Below are 18,267 nucleotides of genomic sequence, written 5' to 3'. Positions count from 1 at the left end.
GGTTCAATAAATTAGTCGTAATTTTCATTTTTATTCAATATGATCCAGTACTCCGCATACATATACCTTTTTTCTCCCTGTTTGAATTTATCATATACTGTTATAATCTCTTTCTTACAGTTATGACCCAGCTATTCCTATTGCTTAGCATTCTCGGACACCAATTCACTCGACAAGTCCCCAAATCAGAACACGGTTGAACAGGAAACAGATTATATTCCAAATAACAAGGTTAGATGGAAGTAAGAAGCACAATAGGAAAAACGTTAGTATATTTATAGTTTTTACATGAGAAGATTCTAGAGTATTCCCCAAGTATCGACTAGTGCTGATTGGACAAGAATTGGCCAATCAGCGTGCACCAAAGCAATCGTGCATTGAGCATGCTTTAATCCAGTCTATGTCCCGCTAACATGTACCCTATATATACTTAAACTGATTATTTAACATTTACTAGAACTGTATTACTTCTTAAATAATTAATTTTTACCTATTGCAGGATCCTTGATAATATATATTTGGCTTGTTTGCGAATCATGTAATTACTTATTCCCATTTAGCACTGTTTGCAATTGTTCTTATGATTATAGTCACAACCTTATTCAAGTAAACAGTAAATACTAGTCGTTTTAACATTTACAAACAGTAACAATTTTACTTAAGTGATACTTATAAGCCAACGTATTATGGTGTTAAAATGTCCACTTGCCTTAAAATTGATTACTATAACTCTTTAAGATAGATCTGAACTAGAAATCAGAGGATCTAATACTAATCCTTTAAAAGGAATACTGATTGTACATTTTACCTTTATCTTAATCTTTTTTAACTTTTTATATTCACAAATCGATTTCATCAAAAGGACAGCTGATTCTCTCTGGGATTAAAAGAATTATCTTTCTACGTTTGAGATTTGCGGTGACATTTAATTAATTGGCAAACGAAATTTTAGTAGTTGACTACATTCAAATTACCGGTTAAACGTCCAAGAATTGCAGAATAAATTTGAATTGCGTCAAGTATATTCAACAAAATCCAGCTAAAACATTTTGATATGAAGAAATTAATTTATATGATTCCATTATACTATAGAAGGATGTATGGATAATAAATAAATCTACAATAAAACATCAACTTTTTGCTGTATGTAAAATACCAATCTCCGAATAACAATAACTACTGTTTAAAAAAACCGATTCTGAACATTCTACTCATTTGTGGAAGTGTCATAATTAAACTGCTTTATTCACAGAGAAAAGTAGTCAGATTGCCTCTACTGAAAGACGTCTAGACATGAGTACAGTATAAAAATGAGTTTAAAACGACTGTGGCGATTTTCGGCCAGTTCATGGTCATTGATAAAGAAGTTTCTATGAACGGATAATTAATAAAAAAGGAAATGATCGTAATACAAACTATCAACAAGTTTTATATGTCAAAATGGGGGTCCGCCAATATTGTAATAATTTAATAGTTGAAGTCAAGAGTTCGCGCACGGGACCGAAGGCCCTGGGTTCGATTCCCGTACGCAGGATTGTGGATTCGCACTGGTGGGGAGCGCCGTAGTACGACAAAACGTCTAGTTTAGATCCACTTATGAATTCAACTATTAAGTTTTATATAATTAATGAATTTATTAAAGTCTATTACAGATTACTCTGCTTATAAACAAAAAAAGTAATGACATAAATTTGTCCACATCCATATGGATTATCTGTCTTCTGGAATCTTGATTAATGTAGATTTTTCAGAGTCCACAAATTACTATTAATTAGGTTTAGGGGTTTATTGTCAGACTTTTGGTAAGGATTATGGTTTAAGGGTCAGAAATTAGGGTGATGATTGATTTGGATGGGAAGGATTATTTTGAAGTATTATTCTAATGATCATTTTACTTGTATAAGGTCGAAATCAGTTATTCCTGAATTTAGTACAAAAACACAATAGTCATTTTCTCTGTACTGATTGATTCGCTCCTATACCACACTTTTACTAAAGTACTTAATATAAATATATAATAGCCACGTCGTCAAAATCTAATCATTAGGCTCCAAACCTTTTTTTCACTTCTCTCCTACATTATCTAAAATGCTTCATTTTGCTCCAAGTCTATTCAAAGGCATATACCACTATCTATGGCATATGCTAAACTAATAAAAGTATGATACATAGAAAAAAAAATCAATGAAACTGTACATCATTACATTCTTATGGATTATGAATTCTATCTCATTATTTAGTATAATATCGAAATTCATAATGAAAATCTATTAAATTGTTTACCATATTAATGAAGGTTAGTCATAATTAATGTTGTATTTGAAAAATCTACTGAAAAAAAAGAATCCAACAAATAGATAATAATTACTAAATAAAAATAAACTAATTACATAAAATGAAATGAATCCCTAATCAAATCAATTAGATTATCATAGATTATTCTATTTCTATTTGTTGTTGTTGTTGTCTTGTCATTTAGTAAATCAATCAGTTAGTTATTCAGTCATGACATGAATATTGATTAGTTCAAATCGTTAAATAGTATACAGGCAATAAAATCTTAGAAAATGTAAACCAAAACTGAGTGACCATTATATATATATATATATATATATATATATATATATATATTACTGGTTGAATTAGGAAGTTGAATGTAAAAACATACTTTAAATGGAATGAATTAGACGAAAAAATTACTTACTTACACTTGTTATCCCTCATGGAGGAGCATAGGCCGTTCATCAAACTTCTTCATCCAACTCTGTCCTAGACAATACTTCCCAGTTGCTATTCATCCTTTTCATATCTGCTTCCAATTCCCGACTCAGTGTGTTCCATGGCTTTTCACGTTTTTGTTTCCCTTCAAGATTCCAGGTAAGAGCTTGTCTCGGATATGCAGTATCTTACGTAGAAAACTGTTTATAAATACTTATACAGTTTTGATGGTCATTGTAGCAGCCCTTAAAGTTTCAGCTCTGTACAGTAGAACTGTTTTGACGTTCACATTGAAGATTCTGATTTTGATATTAGTTGACAGTTGTTTTGAGTTCCATATGTTCTCCAACTGTAGAAATGCTGTCCTTGCTTTATTAATCTTCCTTGTTCATCGATGATGCTGACCAAGTACGTGAACGTTTCCATCTCTTCCAAAGCTTCCCCATCAAGTGTGATCAAGCTGGTTGGTGTTTTTCGTGTTCTATCTGAGGATGTTGCTTTTCCCTTTGCGTATGTTGAGGCTTATTGTTGCAGAGGCTTCTGCTACACTGGTTTTCTTAACCTGCACTTGTTGATGTGTATGGGATAGAAGAGCTAGGTCATCTTTGAAGTCTAAATCGTCTATTTGCGTCCACATTGTCCATTGTATTCGGTGTTTCTCCTCAGATGTTGGGGTCTTTATAATCCAGTCAACCATCATAAGGAAGAGAAGGAGGGAGAGTAAAGAGCCTTGTCTGACTCCAGCCCTCACTTGGAATGCGTTTATCAGCTGTCCTCCATGTACCACTTCGCAGTGTAGTCTGTCGTATGAATTCCGTATGATAATGACTATCAACTCAAGTACACTATGGTGTCAAACAAGATTCCACGATGTCATTCTATCCACAGTGTCAAACGCGTTCTTATATTCAAGGAAGTTATTGTATAGTGACGAGTTCCATTCGATTTATTACTCAATGATGATTGTGGTATCGCGCATTTGTCTGTACACAGATGAAAAAATTGAGAAATGTGAAATAACAGTTAACTTCATATGTAAGAAAAAATAAGATAACCCATAATTCTAATTGGTACTTCATCGTTATCTGTGTACTTCAAGTTAGCTGGTGAAACTTCAGGTATGTTTTTATTATGCGATTCGTTTATTATGAATATATAACTGACATAGGATTTATCACTTAACAAATTTTGAAGGTATAGATAAAGTGATAATAAATAAATATTTTGTCATAATAGCAGATAATCCAGTTTGAATCACAAAATTCGTTTACTAGAAAATAAACCTCAATCTTAATAGTTCATGATAAAACATCAAACTCTTCAGTACATTTTGTTCGCGAGATCTAACAGTGAACAAACCCATTAAAATCAATATTGAAAAAAATTATTACCAAATATTTTATATTCTGAATGAGTGAACGGAATTATGCGGTTTAAATTTCAAAAATTAAGATCGGAATCAAAATGGGGATTGCTAGATATTGTAGTAATTTTAACAGTTGAATTCATGAGACGATCTAAACTAGACCACTATTGAAAACATGAAAGCACTGGACGATCGTTTCGTCCTAATATGGGACTGCTCATCAGTGCTCACACCGGTCCTGCATACGGGACTCGAATCAAGGACTATCGGTCTCGCACGCAAACACTTAGCCTCTAGACCCATGAATTCAACTGTTAAAATCACTTCAATCTTCATAAACGTTCATTCTGATAACAACCATGTACTCAAAAGTGATTAGCTTCAAGATTGATTTCCTGGAGTTCTAGTGAGAAGTCGTGACCAGTGGAGTCCAATCCGTGTCACATGGATACAGTTATCTACTTCAGACAATGGATGAAGGGTTGCGCAAGATCATGGATTGATCAAAGTCAAATATCAACACCGTCAGATGACAGCTCAGTGTTTAAAGGTTCGCGCGCGAGATCGAAGGTACTTGATTTGAGTCCCACGTCCGAGATCGTTGCTGTGCGATTCTGAGGAATCCCATACTAGAACGAAACAGCCATCCAGTGCTTTCAGGTTCACAATAGTGGTCTAGTTTAAATCGACTCATAAATTCAGCTTTTAAAATGAAGATCAGTGTTTATTTCAACTAAGTTTTAGTATCTTATTAAATATTTTAAAAATCATTCTATGTATATACTATAAAACCAAACCGTTTTTATACTAATCCAATGTGAAATAATATAAGTGATGTTGGAAATACCTTCAATTTAACTTAAACAAATCTCGTAACTATGGTAATAATTTCGAACGTTGTTTATAAAACAAATTTTTAATGTACAGTAGCTAGTCTCGAGTTAACTAAGTATAACTTATTTTCTTATTAAAGCTGATTTATTTTCTATATTTATGCATTTTTAATTGTTGGAATTTTATAATTTAGAAATAATTAGCCAATTTCTAGATAAATTGTAACTTTTTGTTCTAATTTCAATCGATAGAATCATGGATTTCAAAGCTGGTATAAACAGGAAGATGATTCTCTAAAAACGAAACATCTAAATTTTAAGATAGTTCAATGGTTGAATTACCATACAATATTAAAGGTTAATACATTCTTATTCATACAAATAATTTTGACTTCATACTGCACAGGGCAGTCTTCTTTACATTACAATCTTCCATCTTTTTCTTGACAAGATCAGTGGTCTAGACGTTAAGCGCTCGCACGTGAGACTGTAGGTCCTGGTTTTGAGTCATGCATGCGCGGTTGTGGATGAGCATTGCTGAGGAGTCCCCTACTAGTACGAAATGACCATCCAGTGCTTCTAAGTTATCCATGGTGGTCTAGCTTTAGTCGACTGATGAATTCAACTATTGAATTAGTACAATCTCCACAATCTGAAAATAGAATAGAGTTCATTGTTAAAAAATGAATGCAAAATTTATATCTTTCAATTCCTATTCCTTCACAATTTCATAACTAATAAAAGAGACTGACTTATATTAGAACGTTTTCCTGATTATACTTGATTGATGTACTTCATTCACTGATGAAGATTAGAATCAAACAAGGATACCAAACTGTTATTCACTGTGTGATTGATGTAAAATAGGAATACAATCAATGATGTAGTTGTATTTAAACATAATAAGTTCAACCAAGTGAATTCACAATTCATAGCTCAAACTTAAAAGGAAAATGAATCATCTTCATTTCACATTCATCATATCCCGTTTATCTTATCAATAGTGAACAAGTTTGTTGAATGATCAACTAGTATCCATAAATTTCACTTTTAAACTACATGATCCGAGCATAAATTTAAAAACAAAAAAAATGGAATGAGGTTGAATAAAACATCAAGGTTGTAATTGAAGCTTAACGAATTCAATATGTAAAATTTATTTTGAAAATATGATTGTTTTGTTTTGTTTTAATTAGTCTATACACATAATGAAGTAGAATTACACAAAGGTTACAATTATATTTTTAAAATCTAATAATATAGCCTTTTAAGCAAAGATGGATAGTGGCTAGCAGTAGCTAGTCCCAAATAGGACGAAACGCGCGCCCTGAATTCCACTGCTAACCACTATCCATTTTTGCTGAGAATGCTTGTGACTTAAAACTATATCGAGGTAATCCGCACAGGATGCACATATGCCAACATGAGACTGATCAATTGCAGTCCTAAATAACAATGGGAAGATACAAGTAAAACAACACTAAGTGAATCTAATAATATAGGTTACAATATGAAATAAAATCAAATTATTGGTTGTATATTTTACTTAACATTTTGATAACTTAATCAATTAGTTATCGGTATCTATAATGGAATTAAACTTTTCATTAACAAAGTAGCAATAAAATAAATCATAGAATAATAATGTTATAAGTAATATATTTAAGTCTATTCATTATAAAGTACAATCATTCCTTAGTTTTGTTATTCAAATATTTATTCGGTATTGTTTTCTCAATTTTCAATAATAAATCATTTAAGGTGTGTAATATTTGAATGCATGTGATACATTTATGTAATAAACTCATGTGAAAATTAATTATTTTTAATCCATTCATTTTTCTTTTTATAAACTGAGATATATTTAGAACTAATTTATTAGTTCATTGAAAGTTCATCATATCTATTAGTGATAAAAAGATGATACAAATTATTATCAGTATAGGGTTGTGGAGATTATTAAGTTTTTTGATTGAGATCATTAACCGATTGATGTTAGACTACCATTGAAAATCTGAAGGCACTGAACGGCCGATTCGCCCAATTGTAGGACTCCTCAGGAGTGTGCAGCCACGATTCCGCCCGCGGGATTCGAACCCAGAGCTTTCAGTCTCGTGCGAGAACGCTTAAGCTCCAAGCCACTGAGCCGGCATCCAACTTTGTTAATGTCTAATCCCAACTAATCCACGAAATTGCTCGACCATCTTTCATTGCATTGAGGTAGATATCTGTCTACACCCGACACGAGTTAGCTCCACTGGTAATGTCAAGCATTACTCAACTTAATATACTCAAAATTGACGATTAACCAGTGCCATATGAAAAATACTGTATTCAGATGTCATTTTAACCTATTTGGGGGGGGGTAAATAAATTTGTATCCATCATCTTCGTGTTCTTACTTGCGTCGTCCGATTTACTGTTTCTGGCAGCACATACTACATATACTCTACAGCTACAACATTATACTTTAACTAACGCAATATACCATTAATGGTATTCATGATGAGCCCGAATGGATTATTGACAAATCAAAGTATTTCTACTTAATACTGATTAAAACAATAACTGCTATGAAGAAACTATGATTCATTTTAATGAAATGTAAAATCACTTGACTGACATGATAAAGCAAATTCTTGAGTTGGAATTTTAAAATATGGACAGTTTACATTAATGAATTCATATTATTACTAATTGAAGCCTTAGAAGTACTGCACAGATAACGATAATGATGACATGCATGAAGTCCTAATCATCATGTCTGAAGTTCACCAGTTGTAACTAAAATGTTCAGATTATATAATTCATCACTGTCAACAAATTATTTGTTATATTTCCTCAAATACAAATGTATACATTATTACCTTTGTGAAAGTTAAAACCTTAAATGAATTAACGTCACTCTTTCTAGTAAGTAATCTTCCAAGGATACAAAATCTTATCTAGACATTTACAGTTCCATTGATTCCGTACCTTTCCTATCATTCCTAATGACTCCAGTATGTACGAGATTTTCAGAAGGTACTACATTAATGAAAGGGGTTGATTTATATGATAAAATCAATCAACTTTAGATTATATTTTTCAGAAAATAAATTAAACATTTTTATCGGACTCGTATATAAAATTGTTTCTTTAGAAATAATATAGGGATCAAATGTATAATTTAGAGTAGAGATAGATAAACTACCGGCTATAGGCTGAATGTGACACGTCATCAGATTTATTGAGACCCGTTAAATCATTTAGAAATATTGAAGAAAGCGGTCAGAGGTAAGATAATTTGGAAATATTTAATGAAAAATTTGGCACACTGTATTAAAATTTTAAAAATTCAAACAACAAAATGCTGATGACATCAAAGTTATATAACGAGTTCTGAAAGGATATATCCTCAAAGAGTTATGGACTTTTTATTTATTTGGCATCATTATTCCCCGATTTACATAAAATTTCCAGAACGGATACAAATTTCAGACAAATTTATTAATAAAATTACATGAATACTTGCTGATTAGTATCACAAGCGCAAATTTTAAGTCACCCAAGAAATCGTTCAAGAACGAAACGCGAATATATAGTCCTACAATTCAAATAGATGAAAATCAAAACCCCTCATTAGTTTACGATATTTTATTGTGCATACTTCAGTCAGTAAATTAACCCCCCCCCCGCTTAAAAGCTTGAAACGTCACTTAGCAATAATACTTTAAAATTGCTTAGAGCTTTACTAAAATTAAACCCGGTAACACGAAGAACAAATTCTTCAGACATTTTCTATCAGCTCACAGCGTCAGATATGTCAGTAACCTCCTATGGTTTTTACACGTTGTCTTTGCGTATAAGCCAACTTTAGTTCAAAAAAAGTGGTGATTCAGTGGTTAAGCCACTCCATTGTCAATCACTTAGTCTCAAGTTCGAGTCCCACTTCACAAAGTTGGGTTTGTGGTACCGAGTATTATCACTATTTTTTTTACACTTAAAGTATGTCGGAAAGTTAATCACAAGAATGTGCTTTGTACTGAGTTAGTAGTAATACAACTTTAGGCCGTACTATCAAGATACGGATAACAATGTTTTGGTATTCTTTGAGTTTGCATGATTGATAATAAATAACAATTTTATCAAGATATTTAACCTGTAATATGACAGGATAAGATTGTTTATTCGATTCAAATCACAATTTTTATAGCCAAACCATTATTTGAGACAGTTAAGGCATTCAAGTAACAATCACATCGTATATTTGTAGACTGTAAAATCACCTTTATTTTCTTTAAATTACAAACGTAAAGTTAAGCAAATTAATCTAGAGTTGGTTAAGTCGAGAGTTTTTTTAAGCTACAGGTTATTCATTCACCAGTTCTATTAATTACTGAGATTTTAACTATTCAACAGTAGATCTTCGAATAGAGATATGTACAATAAATTCTATTAATTCTCCATGAAAAAAGCAATATGTATAGATTGATACATTGCTTGCGATCTATATGAATAAAGTGTAATCCCTTTTTTTTTGGTAAACTAATGAAGCAAACTTATATTTAAATAAAAATGGCAATTTTATTTGGAATTATGTTTCTAAAAGAAAGAGGAAACAGCTAAACATATATATTGACTTATCATAGTGAAATGAACATTATAGATAATTGCATAAATAACATGCAACATGTGTGTGAAACAACCGAAATCAGGAATTGTTAAAACTGACGAAAAATATCTCATAGTTTTATTTACTGGTTAAATTTAGGTAAACAACCACTGAGGATTAGGAAACACCATAGAAATGTTATACTGTAATATGACTCCTCTGAACATTGTTCATTCACGTCTTCATCAAGGATTAAAGAAAAACCTACAGGTTTTATGGCGAACTTATTCCCTTTAGATAACTGATTTGGCATTGAGCAGTTCACATTCCTAACTTCGGCAAATTCTCTTTATTGCTCTCATCAAAACGCCTGACGCAGTTGATTTAATGGTTTATGACATCTCACTAGAACTTCAGGAATATAAAAAGGAAGTATCGACAGTACAGAAGAAAACCCTGTTCATGAATATGGAATTTAAAAGAGACACGACTGTTGAAATCTTAAATGAACGGATTTCAAAATCTTTGAATAAAACTTTCTACACAGCCAAGCTCCGAATTGTTTTCTCAAGCCGGCCTACCATTCCTGGATGTGTTAAAGATAAACTTTCGCTTTGGGTTAAGTCAATGTGTATTTATAAATTTACGTGCTCATATAGGGCTCGTTATATAGGCCGAACAAAGCGATCACTTTCCAAACGCATCTCAGAACATTATCCGGCTTGGCTTGTAAAAGGAGAATGTAAGACAATCACCAGTTCTATACAGGAGCATTTAATCGACTTTGAACACACCGCTCCCAAGTATTCTTCTTTTAAAGTAATCTACAGGGTCTAAGGAATTGGATCTAAGGGGTGTCGGATCAGTATTCTATGCACTGCTGAGGCAATGGCAACTCAAGCCCGAACTTTGCGTGTAGAAACGATTTGTCCAACCTCTCATCCATCCTTGGCCCTAATTCCCTTAACGGGTATGTTTCTGTTTTTGCTTCTTTTGTTTTGTTTTTTCTGCACTCTTATTTGATTATTATCGAATTTTTAAAATTACTATTTTGTATTTTAAACTCTAATCAGTTGTCATTATTATAATTACCTGACACAAGTTCTCTTGATTATTATTCAGTCTATTATTATGACCTTCGTGTCTATCGCTTTTCTTCATATTTGTCAGTTGAACTATTGAGCCGGCATCCAACGGTGTTAATGTCTAACTTCAACCAATCCACGAAGTTGCGCCACCGTATACCATTGTCTTCAGTGAGCTGATATCTCACAACAGACCTGGTTGAACTCCACTGGTAACGGCTTCCCATTAGAACTCCAGGAATATCTCTTGAAGTTAGTCACTAGTGAGCAGATGATTATTATCAGAAAGGGTTTGTGGAGATTTTAGAAATTTTCACAGATTGAAATCATGAGTCATTTGAAGCTATACCACCATGGAAAATCTGGAAGCAGGATCGTGGATGCGCACTGCTGAGTCCCATAAAAGGACGAAACGGCCGTCCAGTGCTTCCAGGTTTTCCATGGTTGTCTAGCTTCAACTGACTCATGATTTCAATTTGTGAAAATTTCTAACATCTCCACAAACCTCTTCTGATAATTGGACTATTATCTGACCCATAAACGATTTTCTTCCTTACCCCTTGATTAATACATAACCTCATTTGTTATTTATCCTCGAATCCATTTTGGTGATACAATTTTTTCTATCCTCCTATAGACATCTATTTTCTACATAACTTTATATACGAATGTACAGCTTAAGTAAATGATTTCGTCGAAAAGAAAATTTCCTTTGCTGAATTCTCTTTTCCTTATATAAAAAGGACTTTATCGACTTACGGAAACATCAAATTCATGGAAACTTAAGTGAAAAGGAAGGATTTCCGTAACTTACTTTTAGTTTTTCTGAAAAGTTTCCTGATGGTATACCGAAATTTATTTTAAAAATACATTCTGTTTTATGTCAAAGAGACCTACTTGTTTGAGAAGTAACAGTAAAATTTAGAATAAACTAGCCTGTGGCATCAATGAATAGGGAAATCGTCAGTATTCATAAAATTCCTAACACTGCTTTACAAAATCCTTGCAGAATATTTCTATGATTGCACGTAGCATCTTCGTCTTCGAAAGTGGAAGTTCAAATCTCAATATTCTCACTGACATTTTTAATAGTGAAACATACATCATGCCTATACTGTAAAGTAAAGTGTATATTCTTTAAATCATAAACGAAATTGAGTTAATGGGAGTTTCCAAAATTCCCACGAAATTTCGATTTTTGCTATTAAACCAAGGACACTCTTCAGCAAGGAGTAGACGTTTTCATCACACGCCACTCAACTAAATTGAAAACCAATCTCCCAAAATATGAACCGTTGTCAAAAAATGATACTATAGTTACGCCTTCAAGACAAAATTATTTTTCAAACACATAAACTGCTGAATCAACATTTCGAGAAGCATTGGAAAATATCTCATGTCATTTGGTAAAATGATTATTGACAAAAAGTACACAGCATTCACTTATAAACAGATCGCAACCTACATTAATTCTTTACTGCACATCCCATAAAAGCGAGCATTGAATATACTTTCATTTGTTTTACTTATTTCTTCGAACACATAAACATTGGTACAAGGGGGTACCAAATACATGTGCGCCACACAATAACAATGAAGTTGTCAAGAGATAGAGAATGTAAAGTGCGTATAATAAGAGAACAACAACGAACAGAAATTAGTCTATGAGAGTGAAATGACAGTAATAACAATAATAATACTAATACTAATTATATTAATAACAATAATAATAATGGGAGAAACAATTCAGGAAACAAAAATATAACCAGAAGGAATTCTTTCAGTTAAGGAAGATACAGCCACAGCTCTCACCGATGTGTTGTAGATCCGACCTTGTACAGCCAGACTGACATCACAGAGGCTCCAAAGGTGGCCCAGATTTGCATAAGCCGCTCTAGCTTTCACTATACGTGCATTGATCTCATCACTCACACCCCCACCAGCACTTATGCAGCTACCCAGATACACGAACTTCTCGACTACTTCTATCTGCTGACTACCCAGGGTGAGTGCAGGATCAGGTTCCTGTTAGTCTCGTAAAATTACTTTGCACTTAGAAGGTGCAAAGCACATACCATGAGATCGAGTAACCCTGCCTAGTCTCACTGCTTAAATGGGACAATGGAGAGAGGTGGTTGTATGCCCTCACTCTGCCTGAGGTGTTTGTATATAGGACTTTTAAGATGTTAATAAACTTCTCAGGGACATCCTTCTTTAATATACAATCCCAGAGAAAAGTATTGTCCAACGGCGGCCCTAATATCAAGTAACACCACGATTGTTGGTCTGTAGTAAGTATGACGGTGTTCTAACATTTGGAAGAGGATGAAGACATGATCAATACGTCCTCGACTTGAACGAAAACCAGCCTGCTTCTCGCAAGTCAGTCTTTCTCGGGTTTTGAACAATCTACAAAATACGACGGAAGCCAATAGTTTGAACGCAATCGGAAGTACAATTATACTCCGATAGTCGCTACAGATACGATGTGAACCTTTGCTGAATATGGGACAGTTATCGACTGTTAGGTCCCGATAAGCATAATAATGAATGGTAACTTTGGGATCCATTTATGGACCAATACTCTGAGTATATTTTTATCGCATAATTGTTAAATAACTAAACTATTCATATTCATATTCTTCTTATTATAAACTTTATTTTGACCTATGAACCATCGTCATACGTTTTACCATTCTTGAGTTATGCCCTGTCTATTGGTCACTGCCTCCCTCATTCACAGCCACTTTTGGCCAAATCCTGTACAAATGTTGTTTTCTATTTCATGGTACGTTGTGGTCTGTTTGATTGGTAAAAAACCCCGTATGTGTGGAACAAATGATTCATGTCGCAGATGCTCCGATTGGTGTTCTGGACTTAACTGGCTGGGCTAGACAGGAAGCGGGACCAATAAGGACTCTAGAATGTTCATACGGGTTTACGCGTCATTGATCCGATCGATAAGTCACTGCTCTCTGATTGGTGGTATCGTTATGTTATACATTAACAGGGCACTCAGATCACAAGATATAACATCGACACATGTTCGAACACTCTCTAATTGCCAGACGACTGTAAACAACTCAGTCAGTTCCTTAGCGGACTTTCATTTCGTTAGGTATATGGGTCGTCACAGGTAATGGAGGGTAGTACAGACTGAACGATGTTGCGGAGGCGTTAGACCAGTTGAACTGCTCCTCTAAAAACCCTGTCCATCGCCCAAGACGTCGGTAGATGTTAGCGATTGGCATTCCGTCATCCTCACAGATTGTTTCACTCACACCAGACTTATAGCTGCCAGTGACTCAGATGAGTTGAAAGAGCTTCCGGCAGTTGCCAGATGCAGCTGCTGCTTTCAACTCATTAGTACGCTCTGACCACCAGGCTTCTCGGTCCTTACGCAAGCTTTGCTCAATTTCCTTACGTAACATCCTTCGTTTGTGGTCAAACTCACAGTCACCTGGAGTAGACCGACGTGTCTCGATGAGTTATGAGGAACCTGAAGAAACCCAGTGCTTATAAGCGGGACGTTTCGCGAACCTGCAAATGGCTTTACTCTCCATTTTCATGGCGTCATGAAATTGCAACCAATGCCCATCTATACTTTTTGGTGGGATGGTAACTAGCCTTGAACCTAACTCGGTTCTATATTTAGTTGTAACAGAATGTGCAACAAATTTACTGACATCGATCCGTTTGTGATGATGCATTTTTTGGTCACTGAAACTTGAGATAAGATTAACGTGAACAAGGGCATGATCAGAATCCAGATAGATAATCCAAAAGGAGCGGCAACCTTGTACACACCATCGCTATGTGGTCAATCTGAGTCCATGCTTGAGATGCAGAGTGAGGATGCCAAGTAGCAAATTGGCAATGACTGTGCTGGTAGTTAGTGTTAGCCAGAGACAGGTTGTAGTCTGAGTACAGTTACTATAGACGATCACCATTGTCTGACCTGAGACTAACAAGTTCCCATCGGCCACCTAAACGAATCTCTTCTGTGCCTAGACGCCTGATCTGAGCATTCAAGTCACCGGTTTGTGCTATAATGTCTGTAGTGGGACAGTTAGTTCATGGTAAAACTCATCCTTGATCGCATCCGGACTGTCCTTTGCCGGAACATTGGCAGAGATGACGAAAACACCAATTTCTCCGTAGTTTGATGGAAATTTCTAATCTAACAGCAGATTACCGACTGTTGATGGGAATCCAACCGATCAGTGCTGCCTCATCTCTAGCGCCTAGTACGACAACAGCAAACCGGACAAGGATACCACGAGGTCTGTGGATATACACACGGGAAACAAGATTTCCGAAGCGACAAATGGAGAGCGAATTTGTGGTACTTCATCGAGTCTTGAATACGGGTCTCGGACAGATAACAATTATTATTATTGAGACCTAGAGACACAGCCAACCCTATCTGTTGTTCGATCTTCATTAATGTGGGAGCATTGAAGAAAGCCAACCTAAATGGCATACGTGTTTTCAGAAAGATTGTTTCAGTGTGCGCAGTCGGTGGAAGTATCCAAATTTCGATCAGTCAGTGAATTGGGATCATTTAGATAGGATAAGTTTCCACCATATGCGATCTGATGTATAAGTTGAAAAATAAAATACGCACAATGAGGATGAAGAGGGATACATAAGTGACGTAGTACAAAAGAAATAAAAACGAATGTTATCAAATGATTGTAAGTGGAATTTGTCTGAATACGAATTGAAGTAAGAATAATTTTTCCTGTAGTAATCATCATTTGGTTTGTGTGAGGGTCGTGATACTGTTTGTTTATTTGAACACATAAATCTTGGTATAAAAAAGGGCACCGAATACATATGCGCCACACAAGTCACTTGATTTGTGTATGTGCTATGATACTGCCCGGGTGCCCAGACCGAAGCAGGAGATTTTCTTAAGGGGCCACAACCGGAGCATTTGGCCTAAATGTCTGATCCACAAGGCAGTGGAGCAACCCAACGAGATGCATCCAATGGTGACTTGTGACCAACGATTGGTTCATACGCCATTTGTTCCTTCAGGATACTGGAGCCCATGTGTACCATTGTTTTGTAATCAGGGTTTTCCAACTCCCCTTGGTAAACTCTCCGTGTCCACCAACCCAGTTAAATCGCTGGACATTCGTTTTTGGTCTTCTCAACCTCGTAAACAATACCCTGATGAGAGAAGACAATGAGTAGGGAGTTCCCGATAGTGGTTGTATGCACGTGGCGATGTGAGAGCATTTGGAGAGAGAGCTGACTTCCCAGTCTCTGCCGTACCAGGGCGTTTGGGGGCTATATCTCGATATTTGTAATTCATCTATTGCAAATTAACATACGTATCGAAATAGTTCTAATTACTAAACATCGGATGTCTATAAGTTTTAAATGAATATACGAGTGGTTCTTAACATTTTTTTCATCCACATTTTAAGTATTTTTTAGGTTGACGAATGCGGTTTACACTTTTTTTACTGCTACATATCAAGTAATCTTATGACTATTTTATTTATGCATTAAATATTTACATGGTTAGCAGATTATTGATTTCGAAATTCAATAAATGTCCCTTTTCAATGTCTGATATTGTGCTGGATTTTTTAGTTCATAACACGTCAAATCAGCCGACTGAAATCAGGTCAATGAAATATACGCTTAATATCGCACAGTCGAACATTAAACTACACATTGTTATTTTAAACATAAAGGGAAGTAGTTCGACAGGAACTCCTACTTAATTTAGCTAAGCGTTGGTGATAAATTCAATTTCCTAGTCATCGCGATCATGAGTCCCAACAAAAACTAGTTTCTGAATCAAATAACAATTCAACAGACCATGAGGAAATGGAATGGGAGTTCTGTTTAAAGTGAAACAAAATCTGGGTGGTCATCAGAAAACGGTTTGATTTTTCAATCAAATATTTATAGTACAGGTTGTTCGCATTCTCCATTAACTAAATTATTACATTATTATTATATGGAAGCTAACACTACCCAGATGAACATATGGAATATGATTTGCTTAGGCAACTAAACATTTGAGGATTTGACCTAAGGAATTAGTCCACACGGTAGTGGAGCAACATTAAGAGATCCATTTCAGTGGGGCTGAAGATCAGAATGGGTAAATTACATGTTTGTTTCTCCACGTTTGTGTGCAAAGTACCTTAAAACACAGACTTTTTCTGATCTCACAGGCGACATCACATATTCACAGGCCCAACACAAATCCCAAACCAAAGCGCTTTCTCTTAAACCTTTGTGCTGAAATATCAACACATGAATAGTAAAACTTAGCTGCGATAGGATACAAATCCCGGATTGTGTGAAAACATTCTGAAAGGGTAGTTGGAATTTATTCATTCTTAGCTTTACCAGGGTATTCAAAACCTAAAACTGGCAGTTGAGTTATACGTTTTTTTCACTTGACGTGATGCTGTTTTCTTAACCATGAAAATTTGTGCAATAGTAAACAATAGCTGGTGAATTGTGATCTTTCAACAAAAATTTTAAGCCTAGAAAATTTGTTTAGGAGTAAGTGAAATCTAGATTATATTTACTCGGGGTCATTTGAAAAAGTATATAGATACATCCTTCTTTTGAACTAGTAATCCCCTACCCACGAAAAAACCCATCATATGATCATATTTAACTCAAACACTCAGCAGTAAAGCATAGACCTTAACAAGAGATAATTTAAACTACATTTTAATATTCTATTCTATATAATATTACTGATATTGTAATGAACGAGAACACTAGTGGGGACAACCAAATATAATTGAATACAAAATTACAGAATCTGTTATTAAAATCTGAGCACTATACAGTAAATACTTCATTTGCAAAATATCAATCAATTGTCTCACACTTAATTGTTCCTTCGTTTCTACACTAATCATTCTCTATTCTCATTCTCTTTCCTTCGATCTTCTTAACCTTCTGCCACCAGATATTTCACTTTCAATTAATGATACATACTACTTATATCTATCGACATCAGTAGAACACATCACAATATCAGCTTAAAAATATAGTTAATCTTAAGGATAAATTTTAAATGAAACTAAATAATGTACATACCAGTATTTATTGTGAAACCAAATAGTAAACTATAAAAATAAATCAATTCCGTTAGATGAACTATAATCGTAACTTGAACATATATGGTTTTGTATTTTAGAAAAAAATAACAATAACTTACACTCATTGATAATATGATACTTAAATTGTTTACCAAAACAATTTTCCCTTAATACATAACCATTTCAAAATGTCAGCCAAAAGAAATCAATCCTGTAAATATTATAACTTTATGATAAAAGTTTCAATAATAATAAAAAATTCTTGATCTGTTATAATGAAAGTAAAATATGATTTATCACTGAGTGTAGACAAATAAGCACAGCCTACTGATTGTTAAATATGTCAGAAGGGGTTTTGTAGAGATTTTAGAAATTTCACTGGTTGAAATCATGAGTCAATTGGAGCTAGACCACCATGGAAAACCTGGAAGCACTGGACGGCCGTTTCGTCCTAGTATGGGACTCCTCAGCAGTGCGCATCCACGATTAAGTGTGATTTACTTTCTTTGTTATTGATTTTTAAACCGGACTCATTGAGAATGATTGCTTGTAAGTGTGTTGAATGAAGTATTATTTATTCGAT

The sequence above is a fragment of the Schistosoma haematobium genome, chromosome 1, assembly GCF_000699445.3.
Source record: "Schistosoma haematobium chromosome 1, whole genome shotgun sequence".
Taxonomy (NCBI): Eukaryota; Metazoa; Platyhelminthes; class Trematoda; order Strigeidida; family Schistosomatidae; genus Schistosoma; species Schistosoma haematobium.
Note: the sequence above shows the minus strand (reverse complement) of the source record.